Genomic DNA, 6,194 nt, shown 5'->3' on the forward strand with positions numbered 1-6,194 from the left:
GTCAGAGGGGTTTCCACGATGCACGCTCCGCGCCTCCGCAGTGGACGCGACGACCCCACGGTTGCTTTTAAACCTAAATATATTAAATTTTTTTATTGCACATGTACGCAGACGAGTATACGGCCCAGCTGATGGTGAGTATATATATATACCGTCACCCATGGACTTCAGCAATGCCAGGGGCAGAGCCAAGCCGCTGCCTACCGTTAAGCATACTTAAGAATTATGAAGAATTATTAATAATACTAAAAGTTTATCCAATTAAAAGCAAGTAAAACTTCCCTATGCTTTTCTATTTTCAATTATATACGTAGTCAATTAGTACTGTGGTAGTATTAAGTTGATTTTTTTCCTGCCTATGCTGATAGCCTTGAGAGGCAATTTCAGCTTATGAGTTGACAGTTGTCAAATGTTGGTATGTAAGCTCACGCGTCTAATGGTAATGCTTTTGTTGTTGCACAAAATTATTTTGATCTGTTATTCTGTTATCGCTGTGAGATAAATTCAAAGCAATAAAAAACCCTTTTAAAATTACCTATATACATATTAATTATAGTCACGCTCCGTTGTCACTATCGCTAAATTAATTAATATAATAATAATAATTAAATATAACATAATAAAATATGAAATAATTAATAAATTCATCATCATTTAACATGTGAGATCAGTAATACCAACATTTAACTTTAATTTATGTATTACTATAGCATAGTTTCAATTGGATGATCGGCTTAAGAGCACAGAGAGTAAATATGTATATTACGTTATGTACATATGTACAAAGAAAAAATCATTTCATCATTTCATTTATGAATTAAATTGTTTGGTAAATATGATAAAATATGGTAAACCAATTTCGTTATCTTTATTGCATCATTTATCTTTCTTGCATCAAATTTCTTTGTGGAAGCTTGCAGAATAATCTAGTCTATTCTACAAGTTTCTATGTTATACGATACTTTCTGAAACAGATAACACGTTCACCGCGTGATGAGAGTGCCCTTGAATTAAATAGCCTACTGGATGTATTATTAGTACGTGCATTGAGCAGGCAATTATTTTATCAATGTGATGATCATGAACTCGAACAACATGTATGCACATGCGCATGGCGTTAAATACAATCACGTGTGTGTCAAGGGTCGAATAAATCACCGCGATGATGGGCAGGCGATCCGTTGGCTTAATGGTTTAAACACCAAAAAAATGATGAAAGATAATCGATAAAGAAATGGGAAATCTCGTATGATATATGAAAATTTATCTAAATTATCTATGATGTATTTTATTCGAAAGTTTTATTTTCGCCATTCAGACACTTAGAACCACTGCATTTATTTACAGTATATTTCCATCTTTTTTTTTCCATGTACCTTCCGCTTCTGTAATGAATTTTCCCCCTCGGTGTTTCCAGAGCGTTAAGACACTTCCTCAAATGAGGCTTACGGAGAGTTTTTTACTGGTGGTAGGACCTCTTGTGAGTCCGCGCGGGTGGGTACCACCACCCTGCCTATTTCTGCCGTGAGGCAGTAATGCGTTTCGGTTTGAAGGGTGGGGCAGCCGTTGTAACTAACTTGAGACCTTAGAACTTATATCTCAAGGTGGGTGGCGCATTTACGTTGTGGATGTCTATGGGCTCCAGTAACCACTTAACACCAGGTGGGCTGTGAGCTCGTCCACACATCTAAGCAATAAAAAAAAAAGAGTACTGGGCAAAAGGCAGTGGCGTGGCCCCAGGCATTATTTGACGTCCACGAGCGATTGTAGCCACTCACCATCAGGTGGGTAATATGCTCGTCTACGTACAAAAACCAATAAAATCATTGCTTCAGAATTAATACGAACGACAATTGTGGTAGTATAGTCTCACATTTGAAAGGAAACTTTCTGTAAATGTTTCAAGGTATTAGAAGTCTTGATGATCAGATATATTACAGTCAATTTGAAGGAAAATCGCATTTATTTTTAGTTTTCAATAAGGCGAAATAATATTACCCTCTTTTCAAAGACTTTACAAGAAAGAAGGCCGATCTGTCTTTAACCAATTATCGATAATTCTCGTTGCATGAAAGATCAAACTGACGTAATGGCATATTGTAATAAATGAAAAATTTCAGAATATTTTTTTTTTTGCCCTTTGTAGGCAGACGAGCGTACGGCCCACCTGATGGTGAGTGGTTACCGTCGCCCATGGACTTCAGCAATGCCAGGGGCAGAGCCAAGCCGCTGCCTACCACATAATATCATAGTAATTTTAAGTTATATATTTATTTTAAGTGTCCATGATATTAGGTAGGTACTCAAACTATTCCTATCGATAACCTTCAACCTCCAGTATTTTTAATTGAAATAAAATTGTTTTCAGATTATTGTTGTACTAGTACAATCAAGTAATGAACCAAGGTCATAACCATATCAATAGTAATTTTTATTTATTTATTTAATCAGATAATTTACACTGAAAGTATTGAGAATACATACAAAATTACGTTTTAAAGGAACAAATATTATTATATTCCAGGAATAATTACATACTATTACTTATAGCTTAATTACATACTATTACTGTTTAATTTATATATTTAATATATTAAATGAGATAAGGCCATCCAGTCTTACACACAATTATATTTTGTTTTAAAGCCTCTTGTTCATGATTCCTGTCGATACATTCTGGTTATTCTAGTCTATTCTAAATAATCTAATAACATATTAGGCCAGATTGTAACACATTTTTTTAAAGCTGAGGTATACATTTACACAATATTATACACGGTCCAAGAGGTAACAGACAGGGCTATGTTGGACTGCGATCCCTCCAGAGAAGCTTTTAAGGCATTAGATTTTTCTCAGTGCTTTTTCTTACATAATAATATATTTGTGGGAGACGGTAATTATTTTGGTAACTATAAGAAAGGCAGCACGATTCCCGAAAGATGGCAACGCAATATTGCGGTATCTTTGGAATTCGGCTAACTTCGTGCTACGACAGAGCCTTTTTTTTATTGCTTATATGGGTGGACGAGCTCACGGCCCACCTGATGTTAAGAGGTTACCGGAGCTCATAGACATCGACAATGTAAATGCGCGACCCACCTTGAGATAAGAGTTCTAAGGTCTCAGTACAACGGCTGCCCCACCCTTCAAACCGAAACGCATTACTGCTTGACGGCGGAAATAGGCGGAGTGGTGGTACCTACCCGTGCGGACTCAGATGAGGTCCTACCACCAGCCTAGCCGATGGAGGCGCATAGACGCCATCACACTTGCCAACCAACCTTCCTGAAGAGCGGTGCCTTCGTCCTAAGAACTGTCATTCGTTTTCGTTGCTAACGTCAAGAGAGATTTCTAAATTGTTCAAAGACAATAAACGTGATTGGTGTACTCAATTTTTCTCTTAGCTTGATCACCCTATTCGCCCCTATGATGTCTGACGATGAATAATCGTGGCTTCTCCGACATATTTTTCGTTAGCTGGCTAAAATAATATTTTCATTTATCATTTTAAATTAATATTTTTGGGATTCGCAGAAACGTACTATTATTGATCGAAGGCAGAAACGATCAAAACAACATTTACAGCTTAATTTATGATTTAATAAAATCTGATATTTCCACTTTAAATTATTAAACTGGAAAAGTAGTTAACTAATAATAATAATACCACCAATTTATGGCCTGGAGTGTGACATTTCATAAATGTTCCATTCGGTATGGATTCCAAACTAAGCACGGGTGATGGGTATTTAGATCTATCTCATAAAATGGTTTTAGTGGATTGTATTCGTCACATGCCGTTGACCTAACTGAATTACTAAAGGTCGTTCAATTAATCGCGTTGAGGCTGAACAGTTTCATTGCCCAACGATCACTGCGTAAGGTCACCATCATCTAATTTTGCGCACTTTCGTAATACAGTTTTAAATTAAAATGTATTTAGGGTGACCACATATGTGTACACCTTTCTACATACAATCGACGCGGCGTATCTTCTCCACCAGCAAATATTTTCGTCCATTACGACGATTCATACGGTCCCTTGCATAACCAATAAACCCTTAGTGTCTGTATTTGGGGATCTAATACGATAGTAGCTAGTCCGGTTATTAAGTCAGAAGATTCGGTATGCGACAGGGTCGTCTAATTACAGCTACTACTGACCATTACCCATTTTTAATAACTTTATTTACGAACATCACTTTCACCCCATTTTAATTTAAGTACTGTTGCAGGGCAGTGCTTTAGTGAAAGGCTTGGTACTTATTACCTTATGCAATTTATATATATTTTTTAGTTTAGAATTAATTAATTATGCGTTTTACACGACTGAGTGTGAAATGCAGCACCTTGCGAATTTAAAAAGAGATCTTTGTAACCACAGTATCAAAATGAATTTGATTCGATTTATTTTTGTAGGATAACAATCTTTCGAAGGCAGTTGAGGAGACTCCGACTTCGTATTGGAAGGTATGACGCATTTACGTTATTAAGTCCTGTCCATAAATCCTATCAATAAAACAACTATTAAGTCTCAAAAATAGTTTGATTATATTTCTTTTTTGACTGTAAAGGATTACAGTTTGTGAAGGATTATGAAGAATGATAGTGGCTCGGATACGAATATTTCAATTATAGTTATTATATTTATAGCTAATTATCATGTACAAATGTTTGAATGAACCTTGTTTTTTATTTAACTTTTTTTAGGTAACATATTATTACTTAAATTACAAATTGTGCTCGATATATCATTAGAGTGGCTTATAAAAAAAACAATTAGTTTACGTTTAAAATTGGAAACTATTAGTTTCAAAATTTTTAATTAAAAAGAGAATATGAGGAAAAAATATTTATAAAAAATCGTGGTGAACTTGATAATTAACAAACACAATCTATCATTTGAAGGCAACAAACAAACCTAATAGATGGAACAGAATACTCATAAGGTCTATAGATGTCAAAGTCAAATGTGTTAATAAATTGCCAAAAATGTTAGCCTTGATCTTAATCATGAGTTCAAGTCTATGTGTACTGCGAGACGATTAATTCAATGTACATTGAAGGTTTTTACGCGTTATTTACACTTTGAACATGAAGAAGAATTTCCTTGTGTCATTTTTTTTTTCTAATATTGAGCAGCTCTAGTCTAATTCTTTTAGTAGCGCACGTCATTTTACATAATTTATACGTAACGTAAGAGGTGCCTTTGTTTTAATTGATCACTTATTATTATTTATTATCTTATTAATTTTAGTATTTAAGGGTAAAACGCAGTTTTGTTAATGCAAATTATTTTCCTTTGTATTATATATGTAGGTATTATAATATTTTTAACGATGATAGGAAGAGGGGTCAACAATCTAGATTTTTACCTACGCCTTGGTGGACAATTTAAATGTGACAGACCCACTCTTCAGTTGAAATTCTGCACTGGACTATTCTATAGACTGTCGATTTTCGTCTTAGGGATCGTTCGGAGTCTCTGGGCAGTCGGAAAGACTTTAATTATCTTTGTATTTATACCAATATTCCACGGAGAGTGCTCTCAGTAATTATTTGATGGGATTACGTCAATCAGTCAGTGCCTTTATCGCCTCACCAGTCGCAACTGGAGCAATATTATTGTGGTAAGCCTGGTAACTATGCGCTCAAACAGAATGCGTACTGGTGGTACTTTATATCGTGTTTGAGGGGTGTAAATGATAGTTTAGTTCGCACAAGAGTTTGGGCTTGAAATTAGTTTGAATGCTTCTATTGCCCCCTCCCTCTCATCCCCTCCCTCCCATTCAGCTACTGAATTAAAAAATACCAACTATATAATATAATACGCGTTGAGTATGTATCGCATTTGCGTTACGACACGTACGGACGTTTGATGGTCAATATTAAAAAAATTGTTATTAGCAGTCTCAGTTTTGCCTCCAGACATAGGCGGCATGGCCAGTTTTAATGATTTATGTTACTAGCTCATTCTTGGTTGGAGGGAGTTTCCTATTTATTACGCTTTTGACGTCCTTTAAATTTATTTCTTTAGATTTAGGGCAAAGAACGCGTAATTCATGCTTAAGAATTTTGTTATTGGCTAAAAAAGAATTTTCCACTTCGCAACGATTACTCTTCATGTGCTTTAGAAGAATCTTTAGGTATAAATTAAGTCGACTTTAGACTTTAGAACCAGACTAACGCTTCTG

General features: G+C 35.3%; 1 long non-coding RNA gene across 1 annotated transcript in view; it reads left to right on the top strand.

Annotated features, from left to right (window-relative positions):
• The window catches only part of LOC134199538 (uncharacterized), a 46,396-nt gene that overhangs the window by 6,469 nt on the left and 33,733 nt on the right, over positions 1-6,194 (top strand). Inside the window, exon 2 of the long non-coding RNA XR_009974081.1 lies at positions 4,420-4,470. This is a non-coding gene — a long non-coding RNA (uncharacterized LOC134199538). The remainder of the gene's footprint in view (positions 1-4,419; positions 4,471-6,194) is intronic.

The sequence above is a fragment of the Bombyx mori genome, chromosome 10, assembly GCF_030269925.1.
Source record: "Bombyx mori chromosome 10, ASM3026992v2".
In the NCBI taxonomy this organism is placed as follows: domain Eukaryota; kingdom Metazoa; phylum Arthropoda; class Insecta; order Lepidoptera; family Bombycidae; genus Bombyx; species Bombyx mori.